We start from the raw sequence: 27,934 nt of genomic DNA, 5'->3' as shown, positions 1-27,934 counted from the left end.
ACTTGCGAATCGAAGCTAACAACGGTAGCTCTGATATGGAATTGAAAAATCAAGATTTTGAAACTCAAGTCGAGAGACATGAAGAAATTAGCAAATTTGAGGACGTAGTGGAGAAGAGCGCGTTAGTAAATTAAAATATTCATCCAAGGCTCGTGTGATATCGGATTTTTGTGTTCAAACATGCGAATCGAAGCTAACAGCGCTAGCTCTGTTATGGAATTGAAAAATCCAGATTTTGAAACTCAGGTCGAGAGACATGAAGAAATTAGCAAATTTGAGGAGGTAGTGGAGAAGAGCGCTTTAGTAAATGAAAAGGTTCATACCACGCTCGTGTGATATCGGATTTTTGTGTTCAAACTTGCGAATCGAAGCTAACAACGGTAGCTCTGATATGGAAAAGAAAAATCAAGATTTTGAAACTCAAGTCGAGAGACATGAAGAAATTAGCAAATTTGAGGACGTAGTGGAGAAGAGCGCGTTAGTAAATTAAAATATTCATCCAAGGCTCGTGTGATATCGGATTTCTGTGTTCAAACATGCGAATCGAAGCTAACAACGCTAGCTCTGATATGCAATAAAAAAATCAAGATTTTGAAACTCAGGTCAAGAGACATGAAGAAATTAGCAAATTTGAGGAGGGTGTTGACAAGCGCTAGTAGGTAAATTAAAATGTTCATACGTAGCTCGTATGATATCGGATTTTTGTGTTCAAAGATGCGAATCGAAGTTAACAACGCTAGCTCTGATATGGAATTGAAAAATCAAGATTTTGAAACTCAGGTCGAGAGACATGAAGAAATTCACAAATGTTAGGAGGTAGTGGAGAAGAGCGCGTTAGCAAATGTTCATACCACGCTCGTGTGATATTGGACTTCTGTGTTTAAACATGCGAATCGAAGCTAAAAACGCTAGCTCTGATATGGAATTATAAAATAAAGATTTTGAAACTCAGGTCGAGAGATATGAAGAAATTAGCAAATTTGAGGAGGAAGTTAACAAGCGCTAGTAGGTAAATTAAAATGTTCATCCGTGGCTCGTGTGATATCGGATTTTTGTGTTCAAACATGCGAATCGAAGCTAACAACGCTAGCTCTGTTATGGAATTAAAAAACCAAGATTTTGAAACTCAGGTCGAGAGACATGAAGAAATTAGCAAATTTGAGGAGGGAGTCGACAAGCGCTAGTGGGTAAATTAAAATGTTCATACGTGGCTCGTGTGATATCGGATTTCTGTGTTCAAACATGGGAATCGAAGCTAACAACGCTAGCTCTGATATGCAATAAAAAAATCAAGATTTTGAAACTCAGGTCAAGAGACATGAAGAAATTAACAAATTTGAGGAGGGAGTTGACAAGCGCTAGAATGTAAATTAAAATGTTCATACCTGGCTCGTGTGATATCGGATTTTTATGTTCAAACATGGCAATCGAAGCTAACAACGCTAGCTGTTATATGGAATTAAAAAATCAAGATTTTGAAACTCAGGTCGAGAGACATGAAGAAATTAAGTAATTTGAGGAGGGAGTTGACAAGCGCTAGTAGGTAAATTAAAATATTCATACGTGGCTCGTGTGATATCGGATTTTTGTGTTCAGACATGCGAATCGAAGCTAACAACGCTAGCTCTGATATGGAATTGAAAAATCAAGATTTTGAAACTCAGGTCGAGAGACATGAAGAAATTAGCAAATTTTAGGAGGGAGTTGACAAGCGCTAGTAGGTAAATTAAAATGTTCATACGTGGCTAGTGTGAAATGAGGATTTTTGTGTTCAAACATGCGAATCGAAGCTAACTACGCTAGCTCTGGTATGGAATTAAAAAATCAAGATTTTGAAACTCAGGTCGAGAGACATGAAGAAAATAAGTAATTTGAGGAGGGAGTTGACAAGCGCTAGTAGGTAAATTAAAATGTTCATACGTGGCTCGTGTGGTATCGTATTTTTGTGTTCAAACATGCGAATCGAAGCTAACAACGCTAGCTCTGATATGGAATTGAAAAATCAAGATTTTGAAACTCAGGTCGAGGGACATGAAGAAATTAGCAAATTTGAGGACGTAGTGGAGAAGAGCGCGTAAGTAAATTAAAATGTTCATACCAGGCTCTTTTGATATCGGATTTTTGTGTTCAAACATGCGAATCGAAGCTAACAACGCTAGCTCTGATATGGAATTAAAAAATCAAGATTTTCAAACTCAGGTCGAGAGATATGAAGAAATTAGCAAATTTCAGGTGGGAGTTGACAAGAGCTAGTAGGTAAATTAAAATGTGCATACGTGGCTCGTGTGATACCGGATTTTTGTGTTCAAACATGCGAATCGAAGATAACAACGCTAGCTCTGATATGGAATTGAAAAATCAAGATTTTGAAACTCAGGTCGAGAGACAATGAAGAAATTAGCAAATTTGAGGAGGTAGTGGAGAAGAGCGCGTTAGTAAATTAAAAGGTTCATACCTAGCTCGTGTGATATCGGATTTCTGTGTTTAAACATGCGAATCGAAGCTAAAACCGCTAGCTCTCATATGGAATTAAAAAATCAAGATTTTGAAACTCAGGTCGAGAGACATGAAGAAATTAGCAAATTTGAGGAGGTAGTGGAGAAGAGCGCGTTAGTAAATGAAAAGGTTCATACCACGCTCGTGTGATATCGGATTTTTGTGTTCAAACTTGCGAATCGAAGCTAACAACGGTAGCTCTGATATGGAATTGAAAAATCAAGATTTTGAAACTCAAGTCGAGAGACATGAAGAAATTAGCAAATTTGAGGACGTAGTGGAGAAGAGCGCGTAAGTAAATTAAAATATTCATCCAAGGCTCGTGTGATATTGGATTTTTGTGTTCAAACATGCGAATCGAAGCTAAAAACGCTAGCTCTGATATGGAATTGAAAAATCAAGATTTTGAAACTCAGGTCGAGAGACAATGAAGAAATTAGCAAATTTTAGGAGGTAGTGGAGAAGAGCGCGTTAGTAAATTAAAATGTTCATACCTAGCTCGTGTGATATCGGATTTCTGTGTTTAAACATGCGAATCGAAGCTAAAAACGCTAGCTCTGATATGGAATTAAAAAATCAAGATTTTGAAACTCAGGTCGAGAGACATGAAGAAATTAGCAAATTTTAGGAGGTAGTGGAGAAGAGCGCGTTAGTAAATGAAAAGGTTCATACCACGCTCGTGTGATATTGGATTTTTGTGTTCAAACTTGCGAATCGAAGCTAACAACGGTAGCTCTGATATGGAATTGAAAAATCAAGATTTTGAAACTCAAGTCGAGAGACATGAAGAAATAGGCAAATTTGAGGACGTAGTGGAGAAGAGCGCGTTAGTAAATTAAAATATTCATACCTAGCTCGTGTGATATCGGATTTCTCTGTTCAAACATGCGAATCGAAGCTAACAACGCTAGCTCTGATATGGAATTAAAAAATCAAGATTTTGAAACTCAGGTCGAGAGACAATGAAGAAATTAGCAAATTTTAGGAGGTAGTGGAGAAGAGCGCGTTAGTAAATTAAAATGTTCATACCTAGTTCGTGTGATATCGGATTTCTGTGTTTAAACATGCGAATCGAAGCTAAAAATGCTAGCTCTGATATGGAATTAAAAAATCAAGATTTTGAAACTCAGGTCGAGAGACATGAAGAAATTAGCAAATTTTACGAGGTAGTGGAGAAGAGCGCGTTAGTAAATGAAAAGGTTCATACCACGCTCGTGTGATATCGGATTTTTGTGTTCAAACTTGCGAATCGAAGCTAACAACGGTAGCTCTGATATGGAATTGAAAAATCAAGATTTTGAAACTCAAGTCGAGAGACATGAAGAAATAGGCAAATTTGAGGACGTAGTGGAGAAGAGCGCGTTAGTAAATTAAAATATTCATACCTAGCTCGTGTGATATCGGATTTCTGTGTTCAAAATGCGAATCGAAGCTAACAACGCTAGCTCTGATATGGAATTAAAAAATCAAGATTTTGAAACTCAGGTCGAGAGACATGAAGAAATTAGCAAATTTGAGGAGGGAGTTGACAAGCGCTAGTAGGTAAATTAAAATATTCATCCGTGGCTCGTGTGATATCGGATTTTTGTGTTCAGACATGCGAATCGAAGCTAACAACGCTAGCTCTGATATGGAATTGAAAAATCAAGATTTCGAAACTCAGGTCGAGAGACATGAAGAAATTAGCAAATTTGAGGAGGTAGTGGAGAAGAGCGCGTTAGTAAATGAAAAGGTTCATACCACGCTCGTGTGATATCGGAATTTTGTGTTCAAACTTGCAAATCGAAGCTAACAACGGTAGCTCTGATATGGAACTGAGAAATCAAGATTTTGAAACTCAGGTCGAGAGACATGAAGAAATTAGCAAATTTGAGGACGTAGTGGAGAAGAGCGCGTTAGTAAATTAAAATATTCATCCAAGGCTCGTGTGATATCGGATTTTTGTGTTCAAACATGCGAATCGAAGCTAACAATGCTAGCTCTGATATGGAATTGAAAAATCACGATTTTGAAACTCAGATCGAGAGACAATGAAGAAATTAGCAAATTTTAGGAGGTAGTGGAGAAGAGCGCGTTAGTAAATTAAAATGTTCATACCTAGCTCGTGTGATATCGGATTTTTGTGTTTAAACATGCGAATCGAAGCTAAAAACGCTAGCTCTGATATGGAATTAAAAAATCAAGATTTTGAAACTCAGGTCGAGAGACATGAAGAAATTAGCAAATTTGAGGAGGTAGTAGAGAAGAGCGCGTTAGTAAATGAAAAGGTTCATACCACGCTCGTGTGATATCGGATTTTTGTGTTCAAACTTGCGAATCGAAGCTAACAACGCTAGCTCTGATATGGAATTGAAAAATCAAGATTTTGAAACTCAAGTCGAGAGACATGAAGAAATTAGCAAATTTGAGGACGTAGTGGAGAAGAGCGCGTTATAAATTAAAATATTCATCCAAGGCTCGTGTGATATCGGATTTTTGTGTTCAAACATGCGAATCGAAGCTAAAAACGCTAGCTCTGATATGGAATTAAAAAATCAAGATTTTCAAACTCAGGTCGAGAGATATGAAGAAATTAGCAAATTTCAGGTGGTAGTTGACAAGAGCTAGTAGGTAAATTAAAATGTTCATACGTGGCTCGTGTGATACCGGATTTTTGTGTTCAAACATGCGAATCGAAGATAACAACGCTAGCTCTGATATGGAATTGAAAAATCAATATTTTGAAACTCAGGTCGAGAGACAATGAAGAAATTAGCAAATTTGAGGAGGTAGTGGAGAAGAGCGCATTAGTAAATTAAAATGTTCATACCTAGCTCGTGTGATATCGGATTTCTGTGTTTAAACATGCGAATCGAAGCTAAAAACGCTAGCTCTGATATGGAATTAAAAAATCAAGATTTTGAAACTCAGGTCGAGAGACATGAAGAAATTAGCAAATTTGAGGAGGTAGTGGAGAAGAGCGCGTTAGTAAATGAAAAGGTTCATACCACGCTCGTGTGATATCGGATTTTTGTGTTCAAACTTGCGAATCGAAGCTAACAACGGTAGCTCCGATATGGAATTGAAAAATCAAGATTTTGAAACTCAAGTCGAGAGACATGAAGAAATTAGCAAATTTGAGGACGTAGTGGAGAAGAGCGCGTAAGTAAATTAAAATATTCATCCAAGGCTCGTGTGATATTGGATTTTTGTGTTCAAACATGCGAATCGAAGCTAAAAACGCTAGCTCTGATATGGAATTGAAAAATCAAGATTTTGAAACTCAGGTCGAGAGACAATGAAGAAATTAGCAAATTTTAGGAGGTAGTGGAGAAGAGCGCGTTAGTAAATTAAAATGTTCATACCTAGCTCGTGTGATATACAACAGTGGAAGATATACAACAGTAGTGGAAATTAGCAAATTTTAGGAGGTAGTGGAAGATATACAACAGTAGTTAGAAGGCTTAAGACTGGCGTTGAACCGATTTGGTTCGAACTAATGCCTTGCGCCTCCTTTTATAGTGTCTTCAGGAATACTCCTGAAGTTTCTAGAATGTTCCAGAGAAATCTGGAATATACATCAATTTCCTAATAAAACCTAAATGAAAATAATATCCTTCAAATTACAACTCATAACCTAATGGTAAAGTCTCGACCCGTGTAACAAAAGGTTATGGGTTCGAGTCTAGTTATGACACTATCCCCCCTTTAAAACGACGAGTTTCACGAGTCGTTTTGGATTGAGGACTCGGTTTCTCGGGATATCGTCGATGGAAGTCTTCTAGAAGAGCACGAGCATTGGTCACATTCTCGATCGGTTCCCAAGTACGCTCGCTGGGACTATATCCTAGCCAATCGACTAGATAGTAGAGCTTGTTGCGAACAATCTTGGAATCGAGGATGGCAGCGACCTCATACTCAGGTCCATCTTCGAGCTCGATAGGAGGTGGAGGTTGTATAGTACGTCCTGGGATAGTGCTCTCGTGATAGGGTTCGAGGAGAGAACTATGAAACACCGGGTGTATCCGAAGTTGCGGAGGTAGCTCGAGACGAAAAGCGACATCATTAATCTTCCCGATAATACGGAAAGGACCTAATCGTCGATAATCCAACTTCTCACATGGGCGAGTAGTCTTGATGTGTCGTCGTAGCAGCCACACCCGATCTCCAATGTTAAAACTGGATGGAAGTCGATGACGATCTGCGTAGTCCTTGTGTGATTGTTGAGCTTGCTGGAGTTGAGTAGATAAATCCGCTTGTATCTTGCGTAACCGCTCCAAACGATCCTCCGCGCAAGGATTTGTGGACACTTCTGGGGTTTCAAGGACACACCACCGGGGATGATATCCCGTATAAGCGTAGAATGGCGTGACTTTAGTCGATGCGTGGATAGCGTTATTATAGGCAAATTCGGCGAACTGAAGAATATCTGCCCAGTCATTCTGATGATAGTTGAGAAAGCACCGCAGATACTGCTCCAGTGTTTGATTTGTTCGTTCGGCTTGACCGTCGGTTTGTGGGTGGTAGCCGGAGGAGAGGTTACAAGTGACCTTCAGCATTTTAAAAAGGTGCTTCCAGAATTTTGACACAAACTGGGGTCCACGATCGCTGATGATATTATCAGGGAGTCCATGATGCCGACATACTTCCCGCATGACAATTTCGGCGGTGTCTTCACTAGATATTTCTTTAGTACATGGTAAGAAATGAGCCATCTTCGTATATCGATCCACCACTGTGAGAATCGCACTGAATCCCTTAGAGACTGGAAGATCTGTAATGAAGTCAAGAGCAATGGATTGCCATGGCTTGCTTGGAATTGGTAATGGTTCTAATAAACCATATGGATGATGTCTTGGCATTTTCGCTCTGCAGCATGTATCGCAAGTCCGAACAAAATCTTCGACAAATTGTCGCATACGGGGCCACCAGAATGATCGTTGTACTAAATCTAATGTTTTAGTACTACCAAAATGTCCTGCTGTATATGTGTCATGGCAGTTTTGTACTACTCGAAGGCGGCAAGAACCATTAGGAACATACAAAAGTTCTTTAAAGAAGAGTAATCCATCACAGTATTTGAATTGCCGATAATCCGTACCTGGTGATTGTGATTGTGAACATGACGCTCGAGAGGGGTCAATTTGTGCTAGTATAGCTTGGGCGAAAGCGTCAGTCTTCAAGTCCTCACGTATAGTATTGGTAATGTCGGAATCCACGGGCATGTCAAAGATCTGTGCTGCTTGCAGTCGTGCTGGACCCAAGATTACTTGCTTCTGGTTATCGAAAGCTGGCTCACCGGGACGTGGTGTTAGATACGAACGCCGTGATAATGCATCTGCCTTCCCTTGGTGCTTCCCCGGACGATATGTAATTTTGAAGTCGAAGCGTGTGAGGAAGTGGGCCCACCGAGCTTGACGTCGATTCAGTACACGAGCATCTTGAAAGTAGGCAAGGTTCTTGTGGTCACTGAATACAGTGACCTGATGAGGAGATCCCTCCAGGAAATGCCTCCATTGCATAAAAGAATCAACTATTGCTAATAGCTCTTTATCATGAATTTCGTAGTTGATTTCGGCGGCGTCAAACTTACGGGAGTGGAAAGCCACAGGATGTAGCTTCTCGTCGTTACCCTGTTGTGACAGAATGCTCCCCAATGCGAAATCCGATGCATCAGCTTCGATAATGAATGGTTTTTCCGGATCCACATGACCTAAAATTGGAGCTGATGTAAACGCCTTCTTAAGACTCTCGAAAGCCATGTCCGTCTCTTTAGACCAAATGAATGATTGTCCCTTCCTGGTGAGCTGTGTGAGAGGCAGCACAATTTTTGAGTAATTTTGTATGAACTTCCGGTAGAAATTTGCAAAGCCTAGGAAGCATTGCACATCCCGCACCGAACGCGGAGTGTGCCATTCTATCACCGTTTTGACCTTGGCTGGGTCCATAGATATGCCTTCTGAGGAGATGACATAGCCGAGAAACTCCACTTGGTTGCACCCGAAACTACATTTCTCTAACTTTGCATACAGACCATGTTCTCGAAGTCGTTTTAGTACTAATAGTACATGAGAATCATGTTCTTCTTGGGTCTTTGAATAAACCAGTAGATCATCCAAATAGATGATCAAAAAATCATCCAAGAGATCTCGAAATATATCATTCGCCATGTGCTGGAAGACTGCCGGCGCATTAGTGAGTCCGAACGGCATGACCGTATACTCGAAGTGCCCATATCTGGTGCGAAACGCGGTCTTCCATTCATCTCCTGGTCGGATCCGTACGAGGTTATAGGCTCCTCGTAAGTCGATCTTCGTGAAGAACCTGGCACCGTTGATCCGTTCTAAAAGACTTGAGATAAGGGGAAGAGCATACCTATTTCTTACTGTGACCTTATTCAAGCCACGGTAATCTACAACGAGTCGAAGCGAGCCATCTTTTTTCTTGACGAAGAAAATGGGTGCGCCGGCTGGAGATTTCGAATGCCGAATGAAACCGTTCTCCAAATTCTCCTCTATATAGGCTCGAAGGACTTCTAGCTCGGTTGGTGACAAATTGTAGATCGGCCCCCATGGCGGCTCTTTTCCCGGTTGTAAGTCGATGGCGCAGTCGTACGGCCGATGATGAGGAAGTGTGTTGGCTTGTACTTTATCGAACACATCAGCATACTGACGATACTTCTCGGGAAGTTGAACGGTGGACTCCTCTTTGGTGGTGCTGGAGGGTTGTACTGATATTGCAAAGAGAAACATTTCCTCCTTGCGCCCTTCCTCACGCAACTGACGTAGCGAAATGGTTGCAACCTTCTGGGTAGATCCTTGGGTTTGTCGCAACCGGATTTCCCTTGTCCTCCAATCTATGTCTGGGTCATGTAACTCGAACCATGGTAATCCTAAAACTATGGGATGTTCTGGAATACTAATAATATTAAATGATACTACACATGTTAAGTTATCTAGGACAATATTAACGGGTTCCGACTCTTCTATGATATTACCAGAAGCAATGGGACGACCATCAATGACTACTACTGAGGCTGGACATGGGAGCTTTCTGAGAGATATCTGATGAGCTCGGGCAAAATTCCTATCCATGAAGCAAGAATTAGCTCCGGAATCTAGAAGGGCTAAGGTATGTACTGGAGGGGTACTTTTAGTACTAACTGCTACTTGGACTACGAACACATCACTAACTTGCTTAGAGGGAATGGAACCACTAATGGGCTGCACAGATCTAGGGCTGTCCAACCAAACGGCTCCTATTTTGGCTGGACTTAGTCGTTTAACTCTTCTTCTAATTGGCTAAGGACATCAAATTTGTTTGCGAGATTCGGACTATTAGTACTATTAGGACTATTATGACTATGAGGATTATCAGAGATTCCTACTGAAATAGACTCGGGTTTAGTATAGTCAGAACTAACAATGACTTGGTTTACCTGCCTTCTTGGTCTATGGGGACAGTTTATCGCGATATGCCCTGGTCCACCGCAATAAAGGCATAATCGGTTTGTTCGGCGTCGTTGCTTTTCCTCCTCCGATAGCGGCCCACGACGACGTGTAGTGTCAATTTCCATTGGAGTTGGAGTACTTACTGGAGGCGCATTATGTGACTCCCTTTGAAAAGGTTTCGCTACCACTGAGGCATAGGTAGGCTCGGATCTTGCCCTCGGCATCTGAAATTGTCGTTCCGAACGTCGCTCGAAGAGGCGGTTGTCACATCTGACCGCTCGACTGATTGCTTCTGTTAATGATTTTGGCTCTTCAGGGAAAGTCAAGAGTAAATCCTTGACATCGTTGCGTAGACCATAGCGGAACTGCTCCATCAATGCTTGATCATCCCAGGGGATATCGGCGGCGAGTAGGCGGAAATCTGCAGCATATGCGGAGGCTGGACGGTCACCTTGGCGTAATCGCCGGATTTTGTTGATTGCAGTCCTTATGCTGTCAGTATCTCCAAAACATGCTTTAAACTCACTTATGAATTCTTCAAAATTATTTAGTACTGGAGATTCCTTTTCTAGTAGCGGAGCGAACCATGCTAATGCTGAGCCATTTAACAACGTGCCTACTAAACCCACTCGTGATGCATCGGTGGGATATTGGGACGGATGCATTTGAATAACTAACCGTACCTGGTTAAGAAACCCTCTAAACTGCGATCGCGTTCCATCGAACTTCGTGGGAAGGCCAATCTTGGGTTCTTTATGAATCCCTTGTGCTCCGTGCCCTTGTTGTTGCATTGCTACGATGGTTGCTTCGAGTTGTTGCACGCGTAACGCAAGTTCCCCATGCTGTTGTTGCGTTTGCTGCTTTTCTAAGGAAATTTGCTGAAGATCCCCCAACAAGCGTTGATTTTCTTGTTCCAAAGCATGAAACTTCTCTTTCAAGCATTGAAATTCCGAGAAAACGGATTGATACTCTTCAGCGCTAACGGTGGCCATGGGATGAAGGAAAAGGGAAATAAGAGACTAGTAGGAAAGGAGAGAGACAGAAGGAAGAGGGAGACTAGTAGGGGAAATCGGTTCAAACTGTCAGGAACTCTATTAAGGCAGAGAAGGAATTAGTACTAAAAGAAGGATTAGTACTATTGTTGGGGAATAGTACTAAGACAGAGAAGGATTAGTACTATGAGAGGTGTCGAACTTTGAGAGAAGGAATGAGTGAGTGAGAGAGAGAGAGAGAGAGAGAGAGAGAGAGAATGATGGTGCGAAAGATATATGTATTATATGACGGAAGATATACAACAGTAGTTAGAAGGCTTAAGACTGGCGTTGAACCGATTTGGTTCGAACTAATGCCTTGCGCCTCCTTTTATAGTGTCTTCAGGAATACTCCTGAAGTTTCTAGAATGTTCCAGAGAAATCTGGAATATACATCAATTTCCTAATAAAACCTAAATGAAAATAATATCCTTCAAATTACAACTCATAACCTAATGGTAAAGTCTCGACCCGTGTAACAAAAGGTTATGGGTTCGAGTCTAGTTATGACAGTTGACAAGCGCTAGTAGGTAAATTAAAATGTTCATACGTGGCTAGTGTGATATCGGATTTTTGTGTTCAAACATGCGAATCGAAGCTAACAACGCTAGCTCTGGTATGGAATTAAAAAATCAAGATTTTGAAACTCAGGTCGAGAGACATGAAGAAATTAGCAAATTTGAGGAGGGAGTTGACAAGCGCTAGTGGGTAAATTAAAATATTCATCCGTGGCTCGTGTGATATCGGATTTTTGTGTTCAGACATGCGAATCGAAGCTAACAACGCTAGCTCTGATATGGAATTCAAAAATCAAAATTTTTAAACTCAGGTCGAGAGACATGAAGAAATTAGCAAATTTGTGGGGGTAGTGGAGAAGAGCGCGTTAGTAAATTAAAATGTTCATACCTAGCTCGTGTGATATCGGATTTTTGTGTTCAAACATGTGAATCGAAGCTAACAGCGCTAGCTATGTTATGGAATTAAAAAATCAAGATTTTGAAACTCACGTCGAGAGACATGAAAAATTAGCAAATTTGAGGACGTAGTGGAGAAGAGCGCGTTAGTAAATTAAAATGTTCATACCAGGCTTGGGTGATATCGGATTTTTGTGCTCAAACATGCGAATCGAAGCTAACAACACTAGCACTGATATGGAATAAATAAATCAAGATTTTTAAACTTAGGTGGAGAGACATGAAGAAATTAGCAAATTTGAGGACGTAGTGGAGAAGAGCGCGTTAGTAAATTAAAATGTTCATACTAGGCTCGTGTGATATCGGATTTTTGTGTTCAAACATGCGAATCGAAGCTAACAACGCTAGCTCTAATATGGAATTAAAAAATCAAGATTTTGAAAATTAGGTTGAGAGACATGAAGAAATTAGCAAATTTGAGGACGTAGTGGAGAAGAGCACGTTAGTAAATTAAAATGTTCATACCTAGCTCGTGTGATATCGGATTTCTGTGTTCAAACATGCGAATTGAAGCTAACAATGCTAGCTATATTATGGAATTAAAAAATCAAGATTTTGAAACTCAGGTCGAGAGACATGAAGAAATTAGCAAATTTGAGGAGGGAGTTGACAAGCGCTAGTAGGTAAATTAAAATGTTCATCCGTGGCTCGTGTGATATCGGATTTTTGTGTTCAAACATGTGAATCGAAGCTAACAGCGCTAGCTATGTTATGGAATTAAAAAATCAAGATTTTGAAACTCAGGTCGAGAGACATCAAGAAATTAGCAAATTTGAGGACGTAGTGGAGAAGAGCGCGTTAGTAAATTAAAATATTCATCCAAGGCTAGTGTGATATCGGATTTTTGTGTTCAAACATGCGAATCGAAGCTAACAACGCTAGCTCTGATATGGAATTAAAAAATCTAGATTTTGAAACTCAGGTCGAGAGACATGAAGAAATTAAGTAATTTGAGGAGGGAGTTGACAAGCGCTAGTAGGTAAATTAAAATGTTCATACGTGGCTCGTGTGGTATCGGATTTTTGTGTTCAAACATGCGAATCGAAGCTAACAACGCTAGCTCTGATATGGAATTGAAAAATCAAGATTTTGAAACTCAGGTCGAGGGACATGAAGAAATTAGCAAATTTGAGGACGTAGTGGAGAAGAGCGCGTTAGTAAATTAAAATGTTCATACCAGGCTCTTGTGATATCGGATTTTAGTGTTCAAACATGCGAATCGAAGCTAACAACGCTAGCTCTGATATGGAATTGAAAAATCAAGATTTTGAAACTCAGGTCGAGAGACATGAAGAAATTAGCAAATTTTAGGAGGGAGTTGACAAGCGCTAGTAGGTAAATTAAAATGTTCATACTTGGCTAGTGTGATATCGGATTTTTGTGTTCAAACATGCGAATCGAAGCTAACAACGCCAGCTCTGGTATGGAATTAAAAAATCAAGATTTTCAAACTCAGGTCGAGAGACATGAAGAAATTAGCAAATTTGAGGAGGGAGTTGACAAGCGCTAGTAGGTAAATTAAAATATTCATCCGTGGCTCGTGTGATATCGGATTTTTGTGTTCAGACATGCGAATCGAAGCTAACAACGCTACCTCTGATATGGAATTCAAAAATCAAGATTTTGAAACTCAGGTCGAGAGACATGAAGAAATTAGCAAATTTGAGGAGGTAGTGGATAAGAGCGCGTTAGTAAATGAAAAGGTTAATACCACGCTCGTGTGATATCGGATTTTTGTGTTCAAACTTGCGAATCGAAGCTAACAACGGTAGCTCTGATATGGAATTCAAAAATCAAGATTTTGAAACTCAAGTCGAGAGACATGAAGAAATTAGCAAATTTGAGGACGTAGTGGAGAAGAGCGCGTTAGTAAATTAAAATATTCATCCAAGGCTCGTGTGATATCGGATTTTTGTGTTCAAACATGCGAATCGAAGCTAAAAACGCTAGCTCTGATATGGAATTAAAAAATCAAGATTTTCAAACTCAGGTCGAGAGATATGAAGAAATTAGCAAATTTCAGGTGGGAGTTGACAAGAGCTAGTAGGTAAATTAAAATTTTCATACGTGGCTCGTGTGATACCGGATTTTTGTGTTCAAACATGCGAATCGAAGCTAACAACGCTAGCTCTGATATGGAATTGAAAAATCAAGATTTTGAAACTCAGGTCGAGAGACATGAAGAAATTAGCAAATTTGAGGAGGGTGTTGACAAGCGCTAGTAGGTAAATTAAAATGTTTACACGTAGCTCGTATGATATCGGATTTTTGTGTTCAAACATGCGAATCGAAGTTAAGAACGCTAGCTCTGATCTGGAATTGAAAAATCAAGATTTTGAAACTGAGGTCGAGAGACATGAAGAAATTCGCAAATGTTAGGAGGTAGTGGAGAAGAGCGCGTTAGTAAATTAAAATGTTCATACCAGGCTCGTGTGATATCGGATTTCTGTGTTCAAACATGCGAATCGAAGCTAACAACGCTAGCTCTGATATGGAATTAAAAAATCAAGATTTTGAAACTTAGGTCGAGAGACATGAAGAAATTAAAAAATTTGAGGAGGGAGTTGACAAGCGCTAGAAGGTAAATTAAAATGTTCATATCTGGCTCGTGTGATATCAGATTTTTATTTTCAAACATGGCAATCGAAGCTCACAACGCTAGCGCTTATATGGAATTAAAAAATCAAGATTTTGAAACTCAGGTCGAGAGACATGATGAAATTAAGTAATTTGAGGAGGGTGTTGACAAGCGCTAGTAGGTAAATTAAAATGTTCATACGTGGCTCGTGTGATATCGGATTTTTGTGTTCAAACATGCGAATCGAAGCTAACAACGCTAGCTCTGATATGGAATTGAAATATCAAGATTTTGAAACTCGGGTCGAGAGACATGAAGAAATTAGCAAATTTCGGGAGGGAGTTGACAAGCGCTAGTAGGTAAATTAAAATGTTCATACGTGGCTCGTGTGATATCGGATTTTTGTGTTCAAACATGTGAATCGAAGCTAACAACGCTAGCTGTGACATGGAATTGAAAAATCAAGATTTCTAAACTCAGGTCGAGCGACATGAAGAAATTAGCAAATTTGTGGAGGGAGTTGACAAGCGCTAGTAGGTAAATTAAAATGTTCATCCGTGGCTCGTGGGATATCGGATTTTTGTATTCGAACATGCGAATCGAAGCTAACAACGCTAACTATGTTATGGAATTAAAAAATCAAGATTTTGAAACTCAGGTCGAGAGACATGAAGAAATTAGAAAATTTGACGACGTAGTGGAGAAGAGCGCGTTAGTAAATTAAAATGTTCATACCTAGCTCGTGTGATATCGGATTTTTGTGTTCAAACATGTGAAACGAAGCTAACAGCGCTAACTATGTTATGGAATTAAAAAATCAAGATTTTGAAACTCAGGTCGAGAGACATGAAGAAATTAGCAAATTTGTGGAGGTAGTGGAGAAGAGCTAGTAGGTAAATTAAAATGTTCATACCTAGCTCGTGTGATATCGGATTTTTGTGTTCAAACATGTGAATCGAAGCTAACAGCGCTAGCTATGTTATGGAATTAAAAAATCAAGATTTTGAAACTCAGGTCGAGAGACATGAAGAAATTAGCAAATTTGAGGAGGTAGTGGAGAAGAGCGCGTTAGTAAATTAAAATGTTCATACCTAGCTCGTGTGATATCAGATTTCTGTGTTCAAACATGCGAATCGAAGCTAACAACGCTAGCTCTGATATGGACTTAAAAAATCAAGATTTTAAAACTCAGGTCGAGAGACATGAACAAATTAGCAAATTTGAGGAGGGAGTTGACAATCGCTAGTAGGTAAATTAAAATGTTCATCCGTGGTTTGTGTGATATCGGATTTTTGCGTTCAAACATGTGAATCGAAGCTAACAGCGCTAGCTATGTTATGGAATTAAAAAATCAAGATTTTGAAACTCAGGTCGAGAGACATGAAAAATTAGCAAATTTGTGGAGGTAGTGGAGAAGAGCGCGTTAGTAAATTAAAATGTTCATACCAGGCTTGGGTGATATCGGATTTTTGTGTTCAAACATGCGAATCGAAGCTAACAACACTAGCACTGATATGGAATAAAAAAATCAAGATTTTTAAACTTAGGTGGAGAGACATGAGGAAATTAGCAAATTTTAGGACGTAGTGGAGAAGAGCGCGTTAGTAAATTACAATGTTCATACCAGGCTCGTGTGATATCGGATTTTTGTGTTCAAACATGCGAATCGAAGCTAACAACGCTAGCTCTAATGTGGAATTAAAAAATCAAGATTTTGAAAATTAGGTTGAGAGACATGAAGAAATTAGCAAATTTGAGGACGTAGCGGAGAAGAGCACGTTAGTAAATTAAAATGTTCATACCTAGCTCGTGTGATATCGGATTTCTGTGTTCAAACATGCGAATTGAAGCTAACAATGCTAGCTATGTTATGGAATTAAAAAATCAAGATTTTGAAACTCAGGTCGAGAGACATGAAGAAATTAGCAAATTTGAGGAGGGAGTTGACAAGCGCTAGTAGGTAAATTAAAATGTTCATCCGTGGCTCGTGTGATATCGGATTTTTGTGTTCAAACATGCGAATCGAAGCTAACAACGCTAGCTCTAATGTGGAATTAAAAAATCAAGATTTTGAAACTCAGGTCAAGAGACATGAAGAAATTAGCAAATTTGAGGACGTAGTGGAGAAGAGCGCGTTAGTAAATTAAAATATTCATCCAAGGCTCGTGTGATATCACATTTTTGTGTTCAAACATGCGAATCGAAGCTAAAAACGCTAGCTCTGATATGGAATTAAAAAATCAAGATTTTGAAACTCAGGTCGAGAGATATGAAGAAATTAGCAAATTTCAGGTGGGAGTTGACAAGAGCTAGTAGGTAAATTAAAATGTTCATACGTGGCTCGTGTGATACCGGATTTTTGTGTTCAAACATGCGAATCGAAGCTAACAACGCTAGCTCTGATATGGAATTGAAAAATCAAGATTTTGAAACTCAAGTCGAGAGACATGAAGAAATTAGCAAATTTGAGGACGTAGTGGAGAAGAGCGCGTTAGTAAATTAAAATATTCATCCAAGGCTCGTGTGATATCACATTTTTGTGTTCAAACATGCGAATCGAAGCTAAAAACGCTAGCTCTGATATGAAGAGATATGAAGAGATTTTCAAACTCAGGTCGAGAGATATGAAGAAATTAGCAAATTTCAGGTGGGAGTTGACAAGCGCTAGTAGGTAAATTAAAATGTTCATCCGTGGCTCGTATGATATCGGATTTTTGTGTTCAAACATGTGAATCGAAGCTAACAGCGCTAGCTATGTTATGGAATTAAAAAATCAAGATTTTGAAACTCAGGTCAAGAGACATGAAGAAATTAGCAAATTTGAGGACGTAGTGGAGAAGAGCGCGTTAGTAAATTAAAATATTCATCCAAGGCTAGTGTGATATCGGATTTTTGTGTTCAAACATGCGAATCAAAGCTAACAACGCTAGCTCTGATATGGAATTAAAAAATCAAGATTTTGAAACTCAGGTCGAGAGATATGAAGAAATTAGCAAATTTCAGGTGGGAGTTGACAAGAGCTAGTAGGTAAATTAAAATGTTCATACGTGGCTCGTGTGATACCGGATTTTTGTGTTCAAACATGCGAATCGAAGCTAACAACGCTAGCTCTGATATGGAATTGAAAAATCAAGATTTTGAAACTCAGGTCGAGAGACATGAAGAAATTAGCAAATTTGAGGACGGTGTTGACAAGCGCTAGTAGGTAAATTAAAATGTTCATACGTGGCTCGTGTGGTATCGGATTTTTGTGTTCAAACATGCGAATCGAAGCTAACAATGCTAGCTCTAATATGGAATTGAAAAATCAAGATTTTGAAACTCAGGTCGAGAGACATGAAGAAATTAGCAAATTTGAGGAGGTAGTGGAGAAGAGCGCGTTAGTAAATGAAAAGGTTCATACCACGCTCGTGTGATATCGGATTTTTGTGTTCAAACTTGCGAATCGAAGCTAACAACGCTAGCTCTGATATGGAATTGAAAAATCAAGATTTTGAAACTCAAGTCGAGAGACATGAAGAAATTAGCAAATTTGAGGACGTAGTGGAGAAGAGCGCGTTAGTAAATTAAAATATTCATCCAAGGCTCGTGTGATATCACATTTTTGTGTTCAAACATGCGAATCGAAGCTAAAAACGCTAGCTCTGATATGAAGAGATATGAAGAGATTTTCAAACTCAGGTCGAGAGATATGAAGAAATTAGCAAATTTCAGGTGGGAGTTGACAAGCGCTAGTAGGTAAATTAAAATGTTCATCCGTGGCTCGTGTGATATCGGATTTTTGTGTTCAAACATGTGAATCGAAGCTAACAGCGCTAGCTATGTTATGGAATTAAAAAATCAAGATTTTGAAACTCAGGTCAAGAGACATGAAGAAATTAGCAAATTTGAGGACGTAGTGGAGAAGAGCGCGTTAGTAAATTAAAATATTCATCCAAGGCTAGTGTGATATCGGATTTTTGTGTTCAAACATGCGAATCAAAGCTAACAACGCTAGCTCTGATATGGAATTAAAAAATCAAGATTTTGAAACTCAGGTCGAGAGATATGAAGAAATTAGCAAATTTCAGGTGGGAGTTGACAAGAGCTAGTAGGTAAATTAAAATGTTCATACGTGGCTCGTGTGATACCGGATTTTTGTGTTCAAACATGCGAATCGAAGCTAACAACGCTAGCTCTGATATGGAATTGAAAAATCAAGATTTTGAAACTCAGGTCGAGAGACATGAAGAAATTAGCAAATTTGAGGAGGGTGTTGACAAGCGCTAGTAGGTAAATTAAAATGTTTACACGTAGCTCGTATGATATCGGATTTTTGTGTTCAAACATGCGAATCGAAGTTAAGAACGCTAGCTCTGATCAGGAATTGAAAAATCAAGATTTTGTAACTGAGGTCGAGAGACATGAAGAAATTCGCAAATGTTAGGAGGTAGTGGAGAAGAGCGCGTTAGTAAATTAAAATGTTCATACCAGGCTCGTGTGATATCGGATTTCTGTGTTCAAACATGCGAATTGAAGCTAACAATGCTAGCTCTGATATGGAATTAAAAAATCAAGATTTTGAAACTCAGGTCGAGAGACATGAAGAAATTAGCAAATTTGAGGAGGGAGTTGACAAGCTCTAGTAGGTAAATTAAAATGTTCATACGTGGCTCGTGTGGTATCGGATTTTTGTGTTCAAACATGCGAATCGAAGCTAACAATGCTAGCTCTGATATGGAATTGAAAAATCAAGATTTTGAAACTCAGGTCGAGGGACAAGAAGAAATTAGCAAATTTGAGGACGTAGTGGAGAAGAGCGCGTTAGTAAATTAAAATGTTCATACCAGGCTCTTGTGATATCGGATTTTAGTGTTCAAACATGCGAATCGAAGCTAACAACGCTAGCTCTGATATGGAATTGAAAAATCAAGATTTTGAAACTCAGGTCGAGAGACATGAAGAAATTAGCAAATTTTAGGAGGGAGTTGACAAGCGCTAGTAGGTAAATTAAAATGTTCATACGTGGCTAGTGTGATATCGGATTTTTGTGTTCAAACATGTGAATCGAAGCTAACAACGCTAGCTCTGATATGGAATTAAAAAATCAAGATTTTGAAACTTAGGTCGAGAGACATGAAGAAATTAACAAATTTGAGGAGGGAGTTGACAAGCGCTAGAAGGTAAATTAAAATGTTCATATCCGGCTCGTGTGATATCGGATTTTTATTTTCAAACATGGCAATCGAAGCTCACAACGCTAGCTCTTATATGGAATTAAAAAATCAAGATTTTGAAACTCACGTCGAGAGACATGATGAAATTAAGTAATTTGAGGAGGGTGTTGACAAGCGCTAGTAGGTAAATTAAAATGTTCATACGTGGCTCGTGTGATATCGGATTTTTGTGTTCAAACGTGCGAATCGAAACTAACAGCGCTAGCTATGTTATGGAATTAAAAAATCAAGATTTTGAAACTCAGGTCGAGAGACATGAAGAAATTAGCAAATTTGAGGATGGAGTTGACAAGCGCTAGTAGGTAAATTGAAATGTTCATCCGTGGCTCGTGTGATACCGGATTTTTGTGTTCAAACATGTGAATCGAAGCTAACAGCGCTAGCTATGTTATGGAATTAAAAAATCAAGATTTTGAAACTCAAGTCGAGAGACATGAAGAAATTAGCAAATTTGAGGAGGTAGTGGAGAAGAGCGCGTTAGTAAATTAAAATGTTCATACCTAGCTCGTGTGATATCGGATTTTTGTGTTCAAACATGCGAATCGAAGCTAACAACGCTAGCTATGTTATGGAATTAAAAAATCAAGATTTTGAAACTCAGGCCGAGAGACATGAAGAAATTAGCAAATTTGAGGAGGTAGTGGAGAAGAGCGCGTTAGTAAATTAAAATGTTCATACCTAGCTCGTGTGATATGAGATTTCTGTGTTCAAACATGCGAATCGAAGCTAACAACGCTAGCTCTGATATGGAATTAAAAAATCAAGATTTTAAAACTCAGGTCGAGAGACATGAAGAAATTAGCAAATTTGAGGAAGGAGTTGACAAGCGCTAGTAGGTAAATTAAAATGTTCATCCGTGGCTCGTGGGATATCGGATTTTTGTATTCAAACATGCGAATCGAAGCTAACAACGCTAGCTATGTTATGGAATTAAAAAATCAAGATTTTGAAACTCAGGTCGAGAGACATGAAGAAATTAGCAAATTTGAGGACGTAGTGGAGAAGAGCGCGTTAGTAAATTAAAATGTTCATACCAGGCTCGTGTGATACCGGATTTCTGTGTTCAAACATGCGAATCGAAGCTAACAACGCTAGCTATGTTATGGAATTAAAAAATCAAGATTTTGAAACTAAGGTCGAGAGACATGAAGAAATTAGCAAATTTGAGGAAGGAGTTGACAAGCGCTAGTAGGTAAATTAAAATGTTCATCCGCGGCTCGTGTGATATCGGATTTTTGTGTTCAAACATGTGAATCGAAGCTAACAGCGCTAGCTATGTTATGTAATTAAAAAATCAAAATTTTGAAACTCAGGTCGAGAGACATGAAGAAATTAGCAAATTTGAGGAGGTAGTGGAGAAGAGCGCGTTAGTAAATGAAATGTTCATACCAGGCTCGTGTGATACCGGATTTCTGTGTTCAAACATGCGAATCGAAGCTAACAACGCTAGCTATGTTATGGAATTAAAAAATCAAGATTTTGAAACTCAGGTCGAGAGACATGAAGAAATTAGCAAATTTGAGGAAGGAGTTGACAAGCGCTAGTAGGTAAATTAAAATGTTCATCCTGTAAGGAATCAACCACACGATTAACCTTCTTCCCTCGGCCACAACCGAGTAAGCGCGAATCGATGCAGCAGAAAATAGGAACCACAAAGAGAAACAAAAACGCGAACACACAGGGATTAACGTGGAAAACCCTAGACGGGAAAAACCACGGGAGGACAAGACTCCAAACCAACACTATACAGAGAAGTATACAATGGCGAGCTGCAAGGCGACGACCTTGAGCTCGCTGTCCTCGCCACAGGCGGCGGAAATACACAGAGGCGTCGACCTCTTCCTCTCTCACGCTCTATCCCTCTCTCTCTCTCGCGGCTGCTCTCTCTTCACTCCTCTAGAGTGGAAAAACAGAAAAATGATCAACAACCATAAAACCAATTGCCCTAAGTCATATTTATACATATATGACTTTGGGGCTATTTACAACTATAGCCTCAGGGGGTTCTTAGCAAACATATTCACGGATATGTCCCTGCATCCGGATCTCTCCCTGGGTACATTCGTCATCCGGCTCCGAAGCCGGGGTCTTCATCATCCGGTTCCGAAACCGAAACCGGGCTCGTCGGCATTCATCTCCGACATCCGACCATCCCATCGAAGGGACCTTAATCCCAACAAACTCCCCCTTCACTTCGGCATGGGATGTCTCTCCAATCCGATCCTCTTCCGGCATGCTTCCAGCTTGTCGGGTGTGAGCACCTTGGTCAGCATATCCGACCCGTTCTCGTCCGTGTGGATCTTTGTCAGCACGAACTCCTTGTCTTCTATCCTTTCCCGGATCCAGTGGTATCTACGCTGGATGTGTTTTGTCCGGGAATGGTAGGCCGCGTTCTTCGCAAGGTGGATGGCACTCTGACTGTCACAGTAGAGTCGGTACTCCTCCTGCTGGATACCGAGCTCTCTAATGAAGTCCTTCATCCATATTATTTCCTTACCGGCTTCAACAGCTGCCATGTACTCCGCCTCCGTGGTTGACAACGCAACCGTCTTCTGCAGCCTCGACCGCCACGAAACGGCTCCCCCTGCATACGTCATCACATACCCTGATGTGGACCGGCTGGTATCTGCATCAGCCGACATATCCGAATCGGTGAAGCCGTCGAGTTCGGGCTTACCGGAGCCGAATCGGAGGCACACGTTTGCCGTGCCCTTCAGGTATCGGAGTATCCACTTGGCCGCATTCCAATGCTCTTTGCCGGGATTGCTCATGTACCGGCTCACCACTCCGACTGCATATCCGATGTCCGGTCTCGTACACACCATGGCGTACATCAAGCTTCCGACGGCTGAGGCATACGGTACTTTCATCATATCCTCCTTTTCAGCCTTTGTCTTGGGACTTTGCTTGCTGGACAGCTTGCAGTTTGCCGGGAGGGTCGATCCGACCGGTCTTGCTTCCGACATGTTAAACCGGTGAAGCACCTTCGTCACGTACTTCTCCTGTGACAGCCACAACTGCTTCTTGCTCCGGTCCCGGATGATGTGCATCCCTAGTATTTGCCTCGCCGGACCCAAGTCCTTCATTGAGAAGGTTCGGTGAAGAGCCTTCTTCAGCATCCGTATCTTGACCTGGTCCCGTCCGACGATCAACATGTCGTCCACGTATAGGAGGAGTATCAGAGAGTCTCCTCCTTCGAACTTCTTCACAAACACGCAGTGGTCGGACTGCGTTTTGAGGTACCCTTCGTCGGTCATGAAGGAGTCGAACTTCCGGTACCATTGCCGGGGAGCCTGCTTTAGTCCGTAAAGGCTCTTCTTCAACCGGCATACCAGGTGCTCCTTCCCTTTCTTCTCGAATCCTTCCGGTTGCTGCATGTAGATCTCTTCATCGAGGTCACCGTGAAGGAATGCCGTCTTCACGTCCATCTGTTCTACCTCGAGGTCCATGCTTGCCGCTATGCTCAGCACCGTTCGGATGGAGGTCATCTTCACTACCGGGGCAAATATCTCGTCGAAGTCCACACCCTTCTTCTGCTGGAACCCCTTCACCACGATCCTGGCTTTGTATCTCGGGGGGTTTCCGGCATCTCCCGGTTTCAGCTTGAACACCCACTTGTTTCGAAGTGCCCGCTTTCCTTTCGGCAACTCCACAAGTTCATATGTGTGGTTCTCATGCAGGGAATCCATCTCGTCCTGCATGGCACTCAACCACCTGCGGCTCTGGGTGTCATGCTTTGCTTCTTCAAAGCTCTCCGGCTCCCCCTCGTCGGTTAGCAACACGTGCTCTGGTTCCGGGAATCTCCGGGGGGGCCTTCTCTCTCTTAGAGGGTATCTCCGTTCCGGAGCTTCGGTAACCGGTTCTTCCGATTCTTCTTCATCCAAATCCATTTCGGGATCGGGGCCGGTCCCGGTATCATTTTCATCTTCTTCGGCCGGTTCTGTTTCTTCACCGTCTTCGGCCGGATCCTCGAGTGCTAACCGGTCTCTTGCCGGTCGGGACTGCTCCTTGTAGAGTTGATCCTCACCGGTCGACTTGGAGCTCTTCATCTTCTTCTCCGACTCCCAGTCGGCGAGTGTCTTGTCCTCCATGAAGATGATATCTCGACTCCTGAATATCTTCTTGTCGACCGGGTCCCATACTCGGTAGCCGAACTCATCGTCGCCGTAACCGAGGAATATGCATGGCCGGGTCTTTGGATCTAGCTTTCCTCTCCGGTCCTTTGCCACATGCACGTATGCGAGACACCCGAACACCTTCAGGTGCCGGTAGGACACTTCCTTACCGGTCCACACTTTCTGCGGCGTGTCTCCGTCCAAAGGTACTGAGGGTGATCTATTTATCACATATGTCGCCGTCGACATTGTCTCAGCCCAAAACCCCTTGGGTAATTTCGCATGCGCCAGCATACTCCGGACCCTCTCCATTATGGTCCGGTTCATCCTCTCGGCCAGTCCGTTCAGTTCCGGCGTCTTCGGCACAGTAAACTCGAGCCGGATTCCCTTCGAGCGACAGTACTCCTGGAACTGCCCCCGGTATTCCCCTCCGTTATCCGCTCGTATCGCTTTCAGCTTCTTGCCGGATTCCCTTTCCACTCTCGCGTGGAGTTCTTTGAAGACGCACAACACTTGGTCCTTTGTCTTCAACGGTGCCGTCCACAGCTTCCGACTGTGATCATCAACGAATGTTACGAAGTACTGGGCTCCGCCATGTGACTTCGTTTCTACCTGACACACATCAGTGTGCACCAACTCCAATGGTGCGCTACGTCTCGTCGGTGGCCTTGAATGGAAGGAGGTTCGGTTCTGTTTACCGGCCAGGCAATCGGTGCACTTCTCCAGGTGCACTTGCTTCACTGGAATAAGGTTGTCTTCTGCAAGCCTCTTCATCCCCTTCTCACTCATGTGGCACAGTCTTTTGTGCCACAGCTCACCGGCAGTGTCGGCTGCCACATTCAGCTCTTCCGGACATAACCGGGCATTCATCAGGTACAGTGTGTTGTCTTTCCGGGCCCGGGCCACTATCAGGCTCCCCTTGCTGAACTTCATTACGCCGTTCCGGATGCTACCTGTGTAGCCTTCATCGTCTAGCCTCCCGGCCGAAATCAGGTTCAATCGAACCTCCGGAACGTGTCGGACATCCTTCAGCAGCATTTTGCATCCGGTCGGGGTTGTCAACCACACGTCTCCGATGCCGACAATCCGGCACGTACCTTCATTTCCCATTCGAACACAGCCATGCTCACCGGCTGTGTAGGATGAGAAGTATCTTCTCTCCGGGGTCAGGTGGAACGATGCTCCGGAATCGACCACCCAGGTCGTCTCATCGCCGGCAATGTTTACTTCACTTTCTTCGGTGATGAGCATGATTTCTTCCTCACTTGCCGCGAGTGCCGTTGTTCCTTTCCGGTCCTGCCCTCGCCGATCCGAACCTCTCCGGTCCGTGGCTCCCCGGTATGCACCGTTTCTCTCCGGTGACTTCTTCGAATCGGTGTCGTCGGCTCCGTTGTCTTTTCGGTAATGCCGACAATTCTTTCGGAAGTGCCCCGGTTTCCCACAGTGGAAGCATGTGGGCCTTCCTCTTGACTGCGACCGGGTCCCCGACTTCTCCCGTCTTTGCGGACTCCGGTTCCATTGTCTTCCCCGATCCGATTCGGTAAGCAGCGCCTTTGAGTCGGAGGCCGGTTCTTTGTCTCTCCGACGCGCTTCTTCGTTCAAAATACTTGTCTTTACCGTTTGTAAGGACAAGTTATCTTCGGTGCAGGAGGTGCTGAGAGTCACCACCAAGTTCTCCCAGCTTTCCGGCAATGTACACATCAGGATGATGGCTTGCATTGCATCCTCCAACGGGAACTTGATCGCCGCAAGCTGATTCACAAATCCCATGAACGTGCTTACGTGTTCCACCATACTCTCGCCGTCCCGGTACTTGAGATTCACTATTTTCCTCATCAGGGAGGTCCGGTTCAACGCATTCTTCCTCTCGTAGAGGCCCGACAGCTTCTTCCACATCTCATATGCGTTGGTGTCATTCCCCACATGTTGTAGGACGCTTACATCGACATATTGTCGGATCGTCGCTACGGCTTTCCGGTTCAGGAGCTTCCACTCTGACTCAAGTACCCCCTTCGGTATTTCCGACCTGTCAATCGGTTCATACAGGTCCCGAACAATCAGAAGATCCTCCATCTTGATCTTCCAGTCGGCGTAATTCTGCGCATTCAGCACCATCATCGCCGGCTGCCCGCTGCCGCCGCCTTCCATTTTCTGCAGCAGTTCGCTCTGATACCAGTTTGTAAGGAATCAACCACACGATTAACCTTCTTCCCTCGGCCACAACCGAGTAAGCGCGAATCGATGCAGCAGAAAATAGGAACCACAAAGAGAAACAAAAACGCGAACACACAGGGATTAACGTGGAAAACCCTAGACGGGAAAAACCACGGGAGGACAAGACTCCAAACCAACACTATACAGAGAAGTATACAATGGCGAGCTGCAAGGCGACGACCTTGAGCTCGCTGTCCTCGCCACAGGCGGCGGAAATACACAGAGGCGTCGACCTCTTCCTCTCTCACGCTCTATCCCTCTCTCTCTCTCGCGGCTGCTCTCTCTTCACTCCTCTAGAGTGGAAAAACAGAAAAATGATCAACAACCATAAAACCAATTGCCCTAAGTCATATTTATACATATATGACTTTGGGGCTATTTACAACTATAGCCTCAGGGGGTTCTTAGCAAACATATTCACGGATATGTCCCTGCATCCGGATCTCTCCCTGGGTACATTCGTCATCCGGCTCCGAAGCCGGGGTCTTCATCATCCGGTTCCGAAACCAAAACCGGGCTCGTCGGCATTCATCTCCGACATCCGACCATCCCATCGAAGGGACCTTAATCCCAACACATCCGTGGCTCGTGTGATATCGGATTTTTGTGTTCAAACATGTGAATCGAAGCTAACAGCGCTAGCTATGTTATGGAATTAAAAAATCAAAATTTTGAAACTCAGGTCGAGAGACATGAAGAAATTAGCAAATTTGAGGAGGTAGTGGAGAAGAGCGCGTTAGTAAATGAAATGTTCATACAAGGCTCGTGTGATACCGGATTTCTGTGTTCAAACATGCAAATCGAAGCTAACAATGCTAGCTATGTTATGGAATTAAAAAATCAAGATTTTTAAACTTAGGTGGAGAGACATGAAGAAATTAGCAAATTTGAGGACGTAGTGGAGAAGAGCGCGTTAGTAAATTAAAATGTTCATACCTAGCTCGTGTGATTTCGGATTTCTGTGTTCAAACATGCGAATTGAAGCTAACAACGCTAGCTATGTTATGGAATTAAAAAATCAAGATTTTTAAAATTAGGTTGAGAGACATGAAGAAATTAGCAAATTTGAGGAGGTAGTGGAGAAGAGCACGTTAGTAAATTAAAATGTTCATACCTAGCTCGTGTGATATCGTATTTCTGTGTTCAAACATGCGAATTGAAGCTAACAATGCTAGCTATGTTATAGAATTAATTAATCAAGATTTTGAAACTCAGGTCAAGAGACATGAAGAAATTAGCAAATTTGAGGAGGGAGTTGACAAGCGCTAGTAGGTAAATTAAAATGTTCATCCGTGGCTCGTGGGATATCGGATTTTTGTATTCAAATATGCGAATCGAAGCTAACAACGCTAGCTATGTTATGGAATTCAAAAATCAAGATTTTGAAACTCAGGTCGAGCGACATGAAGAAATTAGCAAATTTGAGGAAGGAGTTGACAAGCGCTAGTAGGTAAATTAAAATGTTCATCCGTGGCTCGTGTGATATCGGATTTTTGTGTTCAAACATGTGAATCGAAGCTAACAGCGCTAGCTATGTTATGGAATTAAAAAATCAAGATTTTGAAACTCAGGTCGAGAGACATGAAGAAATTAGCAAATTTGAGGACGTAGTGGAGAAGAGCGCGTTAGTAAATTAAAATGTTCATACCAGGCTCGTGTGATACCGGATTTCTGTGTTCAAACATGCGAATCGAAGCTAACAACGCTAGCTATGTTATGGAATTAAAAAATCAAGATTTTTAAACTCAGGTCGAGAGACATGAAGAAATTAGCAAATTTGAGGAAGGAGTTGACAAGCGCTAGTAGGTAAATTAAAATGTTCATCCGTGGCTCGTGTGATATCGGATTTTTGTGTTCAAACATGTGAATCGAAGCTAACA

Source organism: Azolla caroliniana, unplaced genomic scaffold (assembly GCF_043228905.1).
Source record: "Azolla caroliniana isolate FFs.n. ecotype wild unplaced genomic scaffold, voAzoCaro1.0.p SCAF_16, whole genome shotgun sequence".
Classification (NCBI taxonomy): Eukaryota; Viridiplantae; Streptophyta; class Polypodiopsida; order Salviniales; family Salviniaceae; genus Azolla; species Azolla caroliniana.
This window is presented reverse-complemented; position numbering follows the sequence as displayed.